The sequence below is a fragment of the Sus scrofa genome, chromosome 15 (assembly GCF_000003025.6).
Source record: "Sus scrofa isolate TJ Tabasco breed Duroc chromosome 15, Sscrofa11.1, whole genome shotgun sequence".
Classification (NCBI taxonomy): Eukaryota; Metazoa; Chordata; class Mammalia; order Artiodactyla; family Suidae; genus Sus; species Sus scrofa.
Window position 1 is genome coordinate 140,371,056 of NC_010457.5, and position 15,548 is coordinate 140,386,603.

General features: G+C 55.8%; 1 long non-coding RNA gene across 1 annotated transcript; it reads right to left on the bottom strand.

Moving 5' to 3' along the window:
* LOC110257075 lies at positions 4,374 to 11,197 on the bottom strand. Its single transcript, XR_002339291.1, has 3 exons — positions 11,120 to 11,197; positions 6,689 to 6,876; positions 4,374 to 4,619 (listed from the first exon to the last, which is right to left on the bottom strand). It is a non-coding gene; the product is annotated as an uncharacterized LOC110257075 (long non-coding RNA).

The window sequence follows — 15,548 nt, forward strand, 5'->3', positions numbered from 1 at the left end:
TCGGTGTGGCCAGACCTGCCCTGTCGCCAGGAAGGCCCACCTGGGTAAGAGACGTTGGCTAGTGGATGTGGGGGGAGTCACTCTGTCAGCTGCCTGGCAAGGTGGAGAGCAGAGGCAAGACTGTCAGAGGCGCCACTGTCCACTGCCGGGGACCTGGACAGTCTGGTGTCAGAGGGGATGGCCTGGGGCTCCCGGAGGCAGACTCAGCCTGGTGCAGGTGCTGGTTTCGGTGGGAGGCGGCTGGGCCCTGCTTCCCTGGAACCCCTCAAGCCCGTGGGGGGAACTACCGTTTTCAGGCATGAGAGAGGATGAGGAACAGACCTCTGTTCCTGGCATCTGACAGGAGATGACACAGTCAGGAAGCAGCCCAGGGGTTGGGGGAGGTCCCGAGGTGCTGGTATCCCCAGGATGGGGCCTGCTCCACACAAGCCCAGCCCTCTGTGTGGAAACCAGGGGGCAGCAGGGGACACTCGAAAATGGACTCGGCATTAGCTGGAGTTAAGGAATTGTGTACCTTTTTTTTTTTTTTTTTTTTTTTGTCTTTCCTAGGGCCACACCTGCGGCATATGGAGGTTCCCAGGCTAGGGATCCAATCGGAGCTGTAGTCGTCTGCCTAGACCACAGTCACAGCAACTTGGGATCGGAGCTGTGTTTGCGACCTGCACCACAGCTCACAGCAATGCCAGATCGAGGCCAGGGATCAAATCCGAAACCTCATGGTTCCTAGTCAGATTCGTTAACCACTGAGCCACGACGGGCACTCCAGGAATCGTGTACCTTTTTGTTCATTATGTAACTAATTTCAGCAGGAAATGCTCGTGTTTTTAAAAGAAACGGCCCATAGCCAGTGACCTCCAAGGACACCTTCCTGTGTAACTAGCCCTGTCCTTGGTTTGACAGGTCCCGCCCTGCTGCTCTGCAGGGAGGGGACTCCGCCCCGGGGGGACCTGGCGATAGGAAGCAGCCCCCCCTGCCCCACGTGAGGCCCTCCTCTCCAGGCTGGGCCTTCTCCCCATTTTCTGTCTCGGAGTGTCCTGAGGAAAGAGTGGATATTCTGGGGCAGTTCAGCCCAGGGCTGGGACTTTGCACCATGGAGAGTTACAATAGGGCTGGCTAAGCGGAAGCTCAGTCCTGAGCGGCACCCCCCGCCCCCGAGGGCCTGGGCTGGGGTCCTGCCCCCGCTCCCCCCGCCACCCTCCGGGGCCCCTCCTGCCTTCTCTCCTCACAGCCCTCCAACCTCTAGTCCAGCTCAGCTTTGCCTGGGGCGAAGGGAGAGAAGGTGTGGCTGGTTCAGAGCTTTGTCTTCTTGTCATTTTGGCTCCTGCCATGGTAAGGTCACCGGTCCTTGCAGAGGGATGGCACGGTGACAGGCAGCGGGGACGGCAGTTTTGCACGGCCTCACAGCCAGGGTGGCTGCACGAACACACCCCAAATCTAACCTGACGTCTCTGTTTATCGGTGTTGACAGCAGGGAGCTCTAAGCCCATCATCAGATAAAATGACCCTCCGGCAGCCTGGGGCTTTGCGGGTATTACTGGCGGACTTCTATTCTCCAACTATTTTTAGGGCTATTAATCGCCACATTCCCTGCCTGTCAGTGGAATCTCCCTAGTCATGAGTGGAGCTGGGCAGTCGGGGTGGGGGTGACCGAAGGGCTGGTGTCCGCAGGCTGGTGCCGTACAGGGACCTTCGCTGGGCCCTGTCCACTGGCCGTGCGGCTTGCCAAACATCTGTGCTTTGTGTCAGGACCTTTCCTGCTGGACATCCGCTTGCCCGTCCGATGTGTGTGGTCAGCTCTAGAAGTGCCCCGCGAGGAAGCTGTGTTTGGCGCAGAATGTCACACGGCCACCAGTGTTAGTGCTTTGCCTCTGGCTCAGGCTCTGGGGAAGCTCCCGGAGCAGGGGAGGCCGCGCTCCTTCCCCCTCTGACGACTGGATCGGAGGTCAGAACCAACAGAGTAAACCCAGGTGTGACCGAGTCCAAGCTGGCGCTGCTCAGAGAGGACAGGCCAGCAAATCCAGAGATGGTTCTGGGGCAGGAATCGAAAGCCCAGGACTGAGAAGCTGGTGTCCCAGAAAGCCGTCTCCCATGGAACTCTAATCCCCTTGGCAAGGCAAATGCTATTCTCTGACCTGCAACTATGTATCTCCATGTGAATGAAAAGAGTTAAACCCTTAAAGATCAGGGCCTTGAGAAGGGGCCCTCCTGTGTAGGCAACTTCTTAGCTGCAGCAGAAGCAGAATACAGAGATTAAAGGAAAAGAAACATCCCAAATGGAGTCAGAGTTGTTCTTCCGATCACACCATCAGGAGAGGGGACATGAGATGGGTCCCAGCCCCACTCAGGCAGTCCTGCCCGCCTGCCAGGGGATGTGGTGGCTGCCCCTGGGCACACACAAGGGCAGTGTGGCTGCAGACGTCAGGACGGGCGCCGGCTGGAGTCCCATCCTCACCCATGGGTGAGACGTAATGGGTCCTCCTGAAGCCCAGCCTCTGCCATGTGCTTTGTCCTCCACCCCAGGAGGTCACAGCCACAGCTGGATGGGGCTGGCAGGGGGCATGACTGAGCCCAAAGCCTTAAGTTCTGGCTGGAATGGGCTTTGTGGCCTCAGGAGATTTGTGCCTGGAACCTGAGTGAAATTCCCACCAGAGGACAAAGCTGCTTAGTTTCCTGAGATGTTCCTTGTGACGACTGGGGTGTTTACTTATTTATTTATTTTTGTCTTCTCAGGGCCACACCTGCGGCATATGGAGGTTCCCAGGCTAGGGGTTGACTCGGAGCTGCAGCTGCCGGCCTGCACCACAGCTCACGGCAACGCGGGATCCTTAACCCGCTGAGCGAGGCCAGAGATCAAATCCGCATCGTCATGGATACTGGTTGGGTTCATTACTGGTGATCCACAGTGGGAACTCCTGAATGAGGTAGTTAAATAAGAAATTTGGGGAAATCACAGGCTTCACGTGACACCACATCAGGCGCTGTCCTGGGGTTGAGATTTTTTTGCGCATATTTTAATCAAAGGTGAAATAAAACTGTGTTTAAATTTGCACAGCTCCCCACAGCCCAGCACTCTCCCCCCTGGCTCGTTGCAAGCAAACAGCATCATGGTCTGCAGGGAGCCGAGAAGAGACGAGGAGCTGAGCAAGTTCAATTCCGAGGGCTGGCTCCTGATCAAGGCCTGTCCGTGCTGGGCAATTCCGAGGGCAGGCCCTAGAAGACAATAAAGCTCACCTGCTGACCTAACAACAACAAAAGGAAGGGGCTGCTATTTCTTGGATAATTCAGTCTCTCCTGTTATTTGCTTTTTATTTTACTTTCCTGTATTGATTTGTGACTCAGTAAACCAAAATAACCATGGAACAATGAGTTTCACCCTGGTAGAATTTCCCCCCATTCAAATCTAATTTAGTTAAAGTAAGAAATTATATTCATTAGTTTGTTATAAGTCACAATAGGTCTTAGAGTGAGGTATTTTGGAGTACAGAATAGGTTGAAAATAGGTATGCATTCTTCATGTTAAAAAACATAATAATTATAAATCTTGTTTTTAATTTCCTGGGAAGCTTTTAAGTTTTAATAAATTGGTTGATTTAGAAATAAAAATAATTTCTTATTCTGTCTCCTTGCCATAATACTTTGAAGTTTTTACCCTAGGTTTTAATTTAAAATGAACTTTGTTAAGGTTAAATTCTTATGTTTGTGACCTTTCTGGCTGTTAACGATTAACTTAATAATAGGTAGTAACCACAAGATGCTTTGTACCAAATCTCCTTATTTTCACATGACGTTTTTTCCACATAATGTTTTGTATCCATTTACACATGATGTTTTGTGCCCGTTAATTTTGGTTTGTTAAAAATTTTTTTAGAACATAATGTATATCTATTGTAATGTAAAATCTGGAAACTATGATGTAACCTACAACTAAACTGTATAAACAATCACCTATGCCAGTAAAATTCGAGCAGTCTGGCGCCCTGAAAGAAGGGACAAAGAGGCTGTCTCCGTGTGCATTCGCCAACACCGTCCGTCTCCGACAGGGTGTGCATCCCTGGCCGCTGGAGCTGGACTCCAGCAACGGCCCCTTTTTTTTCTTGTTGGGGCTGCACTTGTGGCACATGGAGATTCCCAGGCTATAGGCTGAATAAGAGCTGCAGCTGCCAGCCTGCACCACAGCCACAGCAACACCGGATTTGAGCCGCATCTGAGACCTAGCCCAAAGCTTGCAGCAATGCCAGATTCTTAACCCACTGAGTGAGGCCAGGGCTGGAGCCTGCATCCTCGAGGATACAATGTTGGGTCCTTAACCTGCTGAGCCACAATGGGAATTCTGTGTAAAATTTTCAGATACGAAGACAAACGAGCACAGGACATTTACTTTTCTTGGATTTTATTGGGTGTTCGCATCACGCTAGAGACACAAAACTGTGAAGGGGTCCGGCTGCTGGGAGGACCACTGCGGGGCCGTCAGAGGAGGCAGGTCCTGGCCTCAGGCTGCCAGCTGGTCCTGGGTGTGGCGGCCGGGGGTGCCGGGCAGGGGGGGCCGCGGGGCTGCCTCCCGGCTGCTCTGCAGCATCTGGTTCCTTCTTTCCAGCTTCCGAGCCCACTCACCGCGGAGCCTGGACCAGGCAACAGTGAGGGTGGGGGACAGCTGCCTGTCTGCGGGCAACTCAGCTTCCCCCTCCTCAGGCTGCCTGCCGGACATGTGGGGTCCCCAAGGGCCCTGTGACCTGGTGCTCATGCTTCAAGCCCCACTCGCCAAGGAGGGTCTGGCTCAGGCTCTTCCCAGAGATGGAAACAGGACTCAGGGCATGCCTAGTCCCAGCAGGAACCTGTGCTCCTCAGGTCTGGACACGGCCGGTGTGGGCTGGCCTCGCCGAGCGGCCCACACTCACCCCACTGGGTGCTCCCTCCCTCGGAAGGTGGCATCTTGTGATGACCACAGCTTGACTCATGCAGTGACCAAGGCAGGAATGGCCTGGCCCAGGGGCACAGGCTCCCTCAGAACCGGAAGCCACCGTGGGCCTGGCTGAATGTGTGGGTGGTTTGGAGGGGGGAGGGTGGGGTCCCTGTGCTAGGGGCCTGGATGGAGGGGACCTCCCATCAGTGGGTAGGGAGGCTGGGCAGCCCAACTCCAGGGCACCGGCCCTCTCCTGCCCCTTTCCCAGGCAGTGGATGGCTGTGGGGATGCGATCAGGAGCCGCTGCCCAGTGGGCAGGTAGATCCAAGGCGCCACAGCCAGCTCCCTCTCCCCAGAGAAGTGAGGATGTCACCCCCAGTCTGTGCCCCAGCAGCTCAGAACTTATGCCTAACCTGGCCAGTGTTGACCGCATTCTCATTGACCTGATGATGCCCACTCCTGGGACCTGCACCCATGGGCCAAGACTGAGAAGTTTCCAGGGCCCCTTGGCCACGCAGGGCAGATATGGGGCCACAGAGACCTAGGAGGGCCCAGGGCTGGGAGGAGTCATTCCTGGAAGAGTCTGTGCTGTACCCCTACCCCGAGAGGTCCTGGGGTGCAGCGTCTGGCTCTGCGGGGCTGTGCAGAGGAGGCACCAGGGCCTGTACTTGTGCCGAACAGGCAGGAGTCCGGGATGATGAGCAGGGTGGGGGCAGTGCAACAACCAGACCTCTGGCTACTTGCAAGGTCAGTACCAAGCCTGGTCCCACCTCAGCCGCCAAGAATCCTTCCTAAGCCAGATCTCAGGGCAAGCAGCTGCTGGTGCTATTTGGGGACCAAGGCTGTGACCACTTTGGATGTTTCTGGCCGTTTGAGTCCTTGTCTAGGTGCAAATTATGTGCTAATATGCCCTCTTAGCTGCCCGTGAGCTGTGACTCCTGGGTCTGCTCAGAGTCACCCAGGAGACCCCCCTCAGCTCCCAGAGGCCCCTGGCATCCACCCAGTTAAGGAAAGGACATCAACTTTGAAGCTGCAAGAAAGCAAATGTGAGGGAAGGAGCAGGATGGACACATGGATTTATCCTGCATTCAGCGGGGGAGAATGTCAGAAAACCAGGCTGAGCCAGACAAGCCCTGGGCAACAACTTCCCATAAAGCCCTCAGAGGAGCAGAGATGAAGGGATGGGTGATAGAGAGATGGGGTGATGGAGGGATGGAGGGATGGGGTGATGGAGGGATGGGTGATGGAGGGATGGAGGGATGGGGTAATGGAGGCATGGGTGATAGAGGGATGGATGATGAAGGGATGGGTGATGGAGGGATAGGTAATGGAGAGACAGAGGGATGGGATGATGGAGGGATGGGATGATGGAGGAATGGGTGATGGAAGGATGGGTGATGGAGAGATGGAGGGATGGATGATGGAGGGATGGGTGATGGAAGGATGGGTGATGGAGAGATGGAGGGATGGATGATGAAGGGATGGGTGATGGAGAGATAGAGGGATGGGTGATGGAGGCATGGGGCAATGGCGGGTGCGATGATGGAGGGATGGGGTGAAGGAGGTGTGGGTGAAGTTGGGGTGGGTGAAGGAGTGAGGAGCAGAGGAATGGGGTGTTCCTCTCTCACCAGTGAGTCAACGATTCAGTTCAGAAGCTGAGATTAAGTGGTTGGTGTTCTGTGCTTTTACCCACTCCTCCCAAGACCCTGGTCCCGGGGGAGGAAGCCGGTGGGGGGTCTGTGGGCCCTGGCCAGGTGCCCCTCCGCTGGTTGCCCACACCAGGCTCACCTGTCCAGGGCACTCCTGCGGACCCTCCGGTCCTCATCCTGCAGTTGTTTCGTGTGAAGCTCGATTTTTTTCTCCCAAAATGTCTTCAGCACATTAGCATCGTAGGACACCCTTCTGGGGTTCTTCATGGTGGAGCTTTTACTCATCTTCTGGGTAAAGGAGACTAGACAGGCCCTCGGTCACTCGTGCTGTGTGGGTACAGGAGCACAGGAAACCCTCCGGTTACAGGGCGGTCGCCATGGTCCCCGTGTCCCCGTGTCCCCATGTCCCTGAGAGCCCCTTCTCGGGATGTGGGGCCGTCAGTGAGTGGCTCTCGGCCCTTGCTGCCTTCTGGAAGTTTCCTGACTAGAGGAAGTTGCAGCTGATGTAAATCCCATCGTGGCTTTCGGCCGTTTCCAGGCTGAAGTAACCATCAATCTCCTTGGCTTTTTGGCGTAGTTGGCCAGGATCGCAGCTGCGGTGTGTGTGGGGCTCCAGCCCTTCTTAGGGCCACTGTGCTGCTGCTGAGGGCAGAACTGTGTCCTTCAAATCCGTGTGTGGGACCTCAGAATGGGACTGTGTGTGAAGATGAGGCCTTTAAAGACATGATTGAGACTAAACACTGCCACTAGGGTGGGGCCCTGACCTCATAGGACTGGTGTCCTTGCAGGAAGACAGATCAGGACACACACACAAAAGGGACGCCCCTGTGAGGACACAGGGTGGAGATGGCTGTCTACACCAGGGGAGGCCTTGGGAGGAACCAGCTCTGCCCACACCTGGATCTTGGATTCCAGCCTCTGGGATGGAGCAAAGGCTGCTGTTGGAGCCTGTCATGGTGGCACCTCTGGCACCTTCATGTATTCACCACACTGCCAGCTTCTCTAAAGTGATGCTCTGGCATCTGTCCCGCGTACAGGACATGCCTTGTCCTGGGCACCGCCGTGACGTGCTGAGCTCCTGCCCTTGCTGCCTGCCTCCTCCTCAAACACACACCAACCAAACCAGAGCCCCAGCCATGCCCTCCATGGGGCCCCACTCTGGGCCACTGGCCACTTGCTGGCATCACCCAGGACTGGGCACCAGCACCACACTGGAGTCATTCAGAGCTGCCCATCCCCAGCTGACCCTGCCCCGTCTGTGCCCGTGCAGCCAAACCAGGGCCCCCTGCCTCCTGGCCACCCCCGCTACCCCCTCCTGTGGGGACCAGGAGTGGCAGGCTGTTCACTGGCGGGCTCGCCCTCATCTGTTGGCCTTACTGCACCTCACGTTTTCGATGCACACCCCATGTTTCAGAGCATGCAGGTGGGCCCGGGTCCAGGAGAAGCCTCGGCGGAGGTTCCAGGGCCCCCAGCGCACCCCCAAACCAGCTGAGGTCATTCGAAAGGGGCCGCGGTCACTGTGAGAAATTGAGGTCAAGGTCAGTTTCTGGGGATGGAATGAGATAGTGTTTTTCATCTAGAGTTTGCTGCTGTTAGAACGCAGGCTGTGGGGGATGAGGGACCTGCAGGCCCCTCTCCCTGGTGGTGGCTTCTCTGTCACCCCCTCCACACGGCTTCTCATCTGCATGGAGTAGGAAGCGGCCAGAGTCTTCATGGCTCAACTCTTAGGTCATGTTTGGGCTTTGACTGTCAAACCCCCAAATGAGTCACACTCAGCATTCAGGATTCACTCTTGAGCTGTGGTGCATGTTCTGGAGTGCGTGCTGTCCCAGGTCGGCCTGGCAGGAGAGCGGCCCGGAGCCAGGCCCCCCCGGGGCGGGACCCCTGACCCAGCTGCTCATGTTGCCTTTGGTAACCTGGTTGCTCGAGGGTCCAGAAGGAGAACCACAGCCCAGCCATGGAATCACATAACAGGTGCTTCTGCTAGAGCAGGACCAGGAAATGGGATTTTGCCTAGGAAACGCTGATGACAAGGCTGTGAACTGCATGCTCGACATTTGGGAAAGGTGCTGTCAAGGGACCAGCTGGGACATCCTGTCCATGCAGTGCCTGAGGTCTGTCCTCCCGCATTTGGGGAAGGAGCTTCGAGAACACTCAGGGTTGTGGTGGCTGAGGGCAGGGCCGTGCATGAGGGACTTGGGACACATGTGTGGAGACCAGCAGAGCCCCCGCTGGTGGCCTCGGGGTCAGGGGCTGACTTTTGGTGTGGTGCCCTAACAGCCTGTCATCCTCTCGTGCCAGAAGACTGACATGTGAAATAGGCACGTGTGTGGGCATGTGCCTGCGTGCCACACATGTGTGCCTCTGGGCACATGTGCTGGTGTGTGGGCATGAGTGCTGGGGGAACAATTTCTGTGTTCTGAGGACTGGTTTTCCTTCAGGACAGAGAGCTGGCCATGGGGACAGCTGCGCACAGCTGTGGCCAGAGCTGGGAATCTGGACGCAGGAGCACTGGATGAGGACAAGCCCAGGCACACACGGCATGACTGCAAAGCCAGGGGGTCAGCTTGGAGCCTGAGGGTCTTGGGTGGAGGTCAGGAGAGCCGCCCCAGGAGGTGGGGAGAATGGGTGGTGATGGTGCAGGAAACCGGGAGAGGAGCAGAAAAGTGACATGTCGCCGCCTCTGGGTCTAAAGCATCTCGGGAAGACCAGCTCTCCACACGCAGGTGCTGGACACTTATGAAAACTAAAGGAGAAACTCACAGTATCTGGGACCAGCAGGAGATCCCTTCAAAACAAGTTTAAATCTCTGAGGCTGCTGGCTTGTTGGGCCAGGGCTGCGTGTCTAAATGCCAAACACCACGCCTGTGCTGCTGGGATTCTGATGGTGGCATCAAGGGCAGGGGGTGAAGTTGGCAGAAGGGGCTGGGTGTGAGGGCTGCTCCGTCCGTGCCTTGGGGCACCCTGGCTCCACCCCCTGGCCGAGAGCCCGAGGGACAGCCTGCCTTGTGCCCATCTTTTGGGGGCTGTCACTTATTTCAGCCCTCACCCTGGCACATGAGGCTGGGCTGTCCTCCATGTTCTCACTGAGGCCTGGGACAGGCTGGATTTGGGAAGCAAGTGCAGCCCAGCCAGGGACAGGCTCTGCTTGGTGGCAGCGAGCCTGCAGAATGCCACGGGCGTCAGGGGATGACCCTCCTCACTCGGTGGCTCTGTAAGGCCATCCATCCCCCATCCTGGGAGGCAGCCCCTCCCCAGCTTCAGGACCATGAGCCCTATGCAGTGGTCAAGTTTGCACACTGAGGACTCCAGCCACTCCTGACTCTCTGACCGGGCGCCTCCTCCCGGTCCTGTGGGTCTGTGTGTTTCTCCAGTGGCATAGACGTGGTTACCCAGGCCCCCTGTGGCACCAGGGTACTCAGATATTTGCAGAACAAGTAGAGGATCCAAGGTGGTCGTTAACTCTAAAGCCAGCGGTGATGAGGGAGGGGCCAGCACAGTGGAGTCAGAGACCCTGGGCTCACTTCCCCCCACCGGCACTCAAACTGCTGCTATTTGCAGGGCAACCATCAATGAGCAAGATGGGAGACCAGCAGACAGGATTTTCCACAACTAAGGATGTGAAGAACCACAACGAGACGGTTTGGGGGGTGGGGGCCCGGGGCGGAGATGCGGTGCAGTCAGGACCCACATCCCGTGTCAGAGGATCAGAGACGGCCTCAAGGAGTGAGGGGCTGAGGCCCAGGTTGGGCTCCCCAGCCAGGGGTCTTGCACTGGGATGATGAGACCCCAGAACATCTGGCTTTGAAAACTGGGGGGCTTAGTTTCAGGACAGCCGGAGGGCTGCAGGGAAGAGAAACTCTACCCCTGCAGTCTGAGACTTGAGCCCTCGCTACCCCCCATACCTGCCCCTGCTTGGCAGCTGGGAAGGTTCTGGAAATGGCTCAGGCAGCTGGGAACAAGGACCGGGAGCATCTGGAAACGCTCTGCACAACGTCAAGTGGGTGCTGCCTCCGCCCTCGGGCCTTGGAGCCTGGACGATGTCGGCAGAGAATGTGGGCGCAGGTTCTGAGCAGGTGGAGGTGCCCTTGCTGGGGGCCGCCCAGTGTCAGCACCACCGGTGACCAAACCAAGTGAAAACCTGGGCCGAGGGGTGGGGGCCTGACCTGAGGGGGTGCGGGTGCCAGAGAAGCGAGGGGCTGGCGTCTGACTCACTCAGATGGAGTGAGAACCCGGTGTTTTAAGGTGAGGTGGGCTGCTCTTCCTCGGGGGCTTCTGAGAGAAGCAGGGTCTCAGGGCTTTACTCTCAAAGCCCAGCCCCTCGGTGCAGCCCTTCAACCCCCAGTGTAGTGGCATCTGACCGAGAGTCAGCCCAGGGGTCACGCTAGCTCAGGCTCCATCCTGGGCTCCCTGTGGGCTCACGCCCAGCTCTGTGGTCATGTCACTCAACCTGCATCCCTGGCTTTGTCACTGGAAACAGAGAAGCTCTTAACAAAGCAGAGCCCAGGACCGCCCTCACTCCTCATGTCCTCACAGACCCCCCACATTGGTCACATCCCCTGGGGCTTACTTGGCAGTCCTTGCTGGCCGGTCAGTGGGGCTCCTGGAGACGCCGTCCTCCCGTGTCCCCAGTGCATGCCTCAGTCACTTTTATACGGGCTTGGTGACGCGGTGCCTGGCATTTGTTCAGGGCCTGGGGAAAGACGAGCCGCCTTCTGTCTGGCTGTGGCCACTGGAGACAGAGCTGGCTCCGGCCCACAGGTACTGGTGGGCACACGTCCCTGGGCTCCTGGTCCAGGAGTTGGAGGCAGCCGGCAAGTCTCCTGTGCTGGGCAGCTCTTGGGAGGACTGTGTTACCAAGTCACCCTCTCTTGATGGAAGCTCGCAGGACACCTCGAAGGCTCAGGTTAAAAAACAGTGCGACAAGCCTCCCTTACCTTGGCGCACAGGCGCAGGCTTGGTGGGAGTTCGTGTCCATGATGCTCCCAGGAAGAGGCATTTTCTTATTTTTAGCACCTGGGGGCCTGGGGTACTGAGTGTGTTATTCGCATGATCGGCAGCCGGAGCTGAGGAAGGAACAAGGGCCTCGGTTGATGCTTTCCTTTCCTTTCTTCTCTCCTGGGGTGACGAGGGGCACAGGGGGACATTCTGAACCAACTCTCCTTGTGAGGATGCGGCAGTTGCGGTCTCAAGGTCGAGTGTCAGTGGAGGGCTGTACCTGGGCCACTGTTCCCTGGCCCCGGCTGCCCCAGGTCTCACCGGATGCACAGATCCACACACATGGGGGGGAGGGGGAGATGGGGCAGAAGTGGGGATGCAGGATGACACAGATGAACACATGGGTGGAGGTGGCTCACCTTGACTCTTGGGCTGAACTCTCTTTGCAGGTCCAGTATAGCAGGTGTGCTGAGATGTAAATGGTCTGACTCCTTTCATCAGGGGCCCCTCAGAGCATCTGTTAACCTCCTGGCAGAGCTTTGACTCGGTGGGCAGTGCTGCCCTAAGCTCACACAGTTTGTGGGGCTGCACGTTCATTTCTGGGCCACCTGAGCACCTAGGTCCCCTCATGCTCTGTCCACTCCTTGTGCACCTCAGCAAGGGGAGGTACTCACAGATTTGGGAAATGCAGCTGTTCTTATTCTAAATGCCCCCTTCCCTAGTCCTCTCTGCTCCTTCCTGGGCTCTGGTCACAAGGGGGTGGGGGAGGGGTGGTCTTTAGTTACTATCCTCGGGCCCCTGGACTCCTGCTCATTTCTTTTCCATTTCTCTCTCATCTCCAGGTTGGGTAAATTCTGCTGACTTGTCCTGCGGTTCACTGGTGCTTTCTTCTATCACCTCCAATCTGCTGTTTTGCCCATCCAGCACATTTTCATTTGAACTCTTTCTCTGCTCTAGCATCCATTTAATGACTGTCTACAGTTTTTATTGCTGCCGACATTTCCTTTTTTTCAGTCAATGTGAGTAGATTCCTTCGCACTTTACACAAGCATACTTTGAATGGTCCCTTAAAACCCATGACCAGGACTTCCCATTGTGGCTCAGTGGGTTAAGGACCTGACATAGTGTCCATGAGGATGTGGGTTAGATCCCTGGCCTTGGTCAGTGGCTTAAGGATCTGGTGTTGCTATGGCCATGGTATAGGTCACAGATGTGGTTCTGATTTGACCCCTAGCCTGGGAATGCCCCACATGAGGCAGGTGTGGCTCTAAAAAGGAAAAAAACCCCATGTGTCTGTTGTCTAATCACCTGGGTGACCTGGGGCTAGGGGTCTGCTCATGGCCTGTCTGTGAATGATGGGCAGTGGTCCCCTGCTCACAGCCTGTCCGTGGAGGATGGGCAGCGGTTCCCCATTCTTTGTGTGCCTGGCCCTTTGGGTGCATCCTGCACAGGTTTGGATGCTGCAGGTGGAGATCCTGCCTCCCCACTCAGGTCAGTCAGATAAGCTCTGGCTCTGTCCCCATCACCTCTGACTGGTTTTCTCATGGTCACTCTGAGTCCTGCACACAGTTGGCATTAGCTGTAGATTTGGGATGAGCATATTCTCTTTCTGGGAATCCCCCCTCAGTGTCCAACTGCTGTGGTCCCTCGACTGCCCTCCATGTCTCACACCTGTTGGATGTGGGTTTTCCTCTCCGAGTGGGGCCAACTTCCCCTAGGCAACCCGCCCTGGGGAAGAGGCCTGGCCTGTGTACCCCCCGTCTGCTTACCCTGCCTTCCAAGGCTTTCTGGTGGTCACTTGTCTGTCTGTCCAGAGGATGTAGGAGGTGGGGGTCTGATGAGCTTGAACTGAGCTGTGACAGGGAGCTGACCCAGGGGATCCCTCTGAATAAAGGGCCTGGCCCCCCTCTCACCGGGGTGATTGTGGGGGCTGCCCCTGGGAAGCAGCAGGTGTGGTTGATTAAGACTAGGGAAGAGTCCCTGGAACCAGATGGCCTGGGAAGATTCCTGGCCTCAGTCTTTCCACCTGTGTGATGGGGACAAAGGAACCTCAGGGAATGTGTGGGGAGCAAATGGAACAGGCCCTGCATGTGCTAGATTTTATTCTCATAAGAACGGTTGTTACTGTGGGAGGTTGCATGAAGGGTATGAGAACAGTGCTCTGAAAAAGATTCTGGGGTATGTGGCCCCTGTTTTTCTGTCTGAATCTGCATTTCTCAAATGTGTTTGATAATAGGCCCTTCCTCTATTTGAAAACCCTATGAACATCCAGAGGAATGTGCTTGGAAATGTTATTATGAATAATCTGAATATTACCGTTATCCTAAATAATCTGAATTTCATCCATGGATCAAGTCAGACTACCATTTTCTACAAACAGATCTACCGTTATTTTCACTCTGCCTTGATTTTTTCACCCATGAGTTTTTCATCCAGATGCATCATAAGCATTTCTCTCAGCCCCTCTTAAACGAAATTAGTTGCTGTAAGTAAACAAATCTACTTTCTAAGGGAAGAAATAGAACTATTGTTTATCCAGATTTGGGAGACATTAGGGAAAAAACAGCAAATCCAGATGACGTCACGCTGGTCTCAAGGCCGATTCAGGGGCCACTTCAGAGGCAGGAAAATGTTTACTCCTCTGCTGAAACCCCCATCTCCATGGAGACGCGCTCTTCCCAGTGTGGTGCCTGCTCGATGTTGTCTTTGCTCAGCCCCATGTGATGACTGGGAGGCAGGAAGCATTCTTTTCTCCTTTTGGCCATGCCTGTGGCAGGCAGAGGTTCCCTGGTGGGGGATTGCGCCTGTGCCACAGCAGTGGCAATGCTGGATCCTTAACCTGCTGAGACACCAGGGAACTCCATGAAGTGTTCCTTAAAGGGAAAAAAATCCCAAACTCAAAAACACTGAGCACAGAGGAAAAGACTCTAAAGTGGAACTATGTTAAAACCAAGACCAGGGAGTTCCTGTTCTGGCTCGGCAGATTACACACCTGACTGGCATCCATGAAGACATGGGTTTGATCCCTGGCCTGGCTCAGTGGGTCAAGGATCTGGTGTTGCTGTGAGCTGTGGTGTAGGTTGCAGACACAGCTCTGACCCTGAGTTGCTGTGGCTGTGGTGTTGGCCGGAAGCTGAGTTCTGATTGGACCCCTAGCCTGGGAACCTCCACATGCTGTGGGTGCGGCCCTAAAAAGAAAAACAGAAAGAGAGAAAGAATATTATCCAAAGTAAAGACCAAGACAAAGAGAGGCAGGCATAGGATGGGAGACTTTCGCAGCTCGTCAGCTGTAGAAAAAAGTGTGCAAGTCAGCCAGGGACTGGCCGAGGGCTCAGCCAAGGACAGGCACGAGATCATTGCAACATGTTGGAAGTGGTTGGTGGAAACAGGGCGAAGTGCTGGCCTCATGGAGGGCGGTGCCAGTTCGGCAGCACCAGGCATGTGCCAGCTGGCAGGGGGCTGTGGGCAGCCAGCCCTCGACCACTGCTGGTGGTCACAAAATTGGTGTCAGCACTTTGGTGTCTCTGATGTGTGAGACACTAAAATCTTATGTGTGCACAGCCTACGACCCAGCAATTCTAGTCCTAGGACGCGATGGACTGAGGGTGACCCAGGCATGCCCGGGAACGTGTCCACAACAGTCCTGGCAGCGTTCCATGAAACAGCCCCAGAGCCCAGACGTTCGTTGTGGCAGTGTGGACACACGAACTGTGTCGTGTTCACACAACTGATTGCCACACCGACGTGTTAACTGCCCAGCACCACACACAACCACGAACTTCACAAGGAACCTGGAACAGGTGCTTTAGCCCCGGTTACGTGAAGTCCAACAGCGGGGGAGGGGTTCAGGGGCAGAGGTCGTCGGGGTGGGGGAGTGAGTACAAGGGGGGGAATGGGGCGTCTGGGATGGAAAGTGCACACCGACGTGGCCCTCACTTCTGCGGGGCAGCCCCTGCTCTACCTACGTGACACTTCCATCAGCATCTGGAAAACTTCATTTTCTTTACCTTAAGTGGGGCCAGGTGACATTGCTGATTGCAGCCATTTCAACCTACAAACGT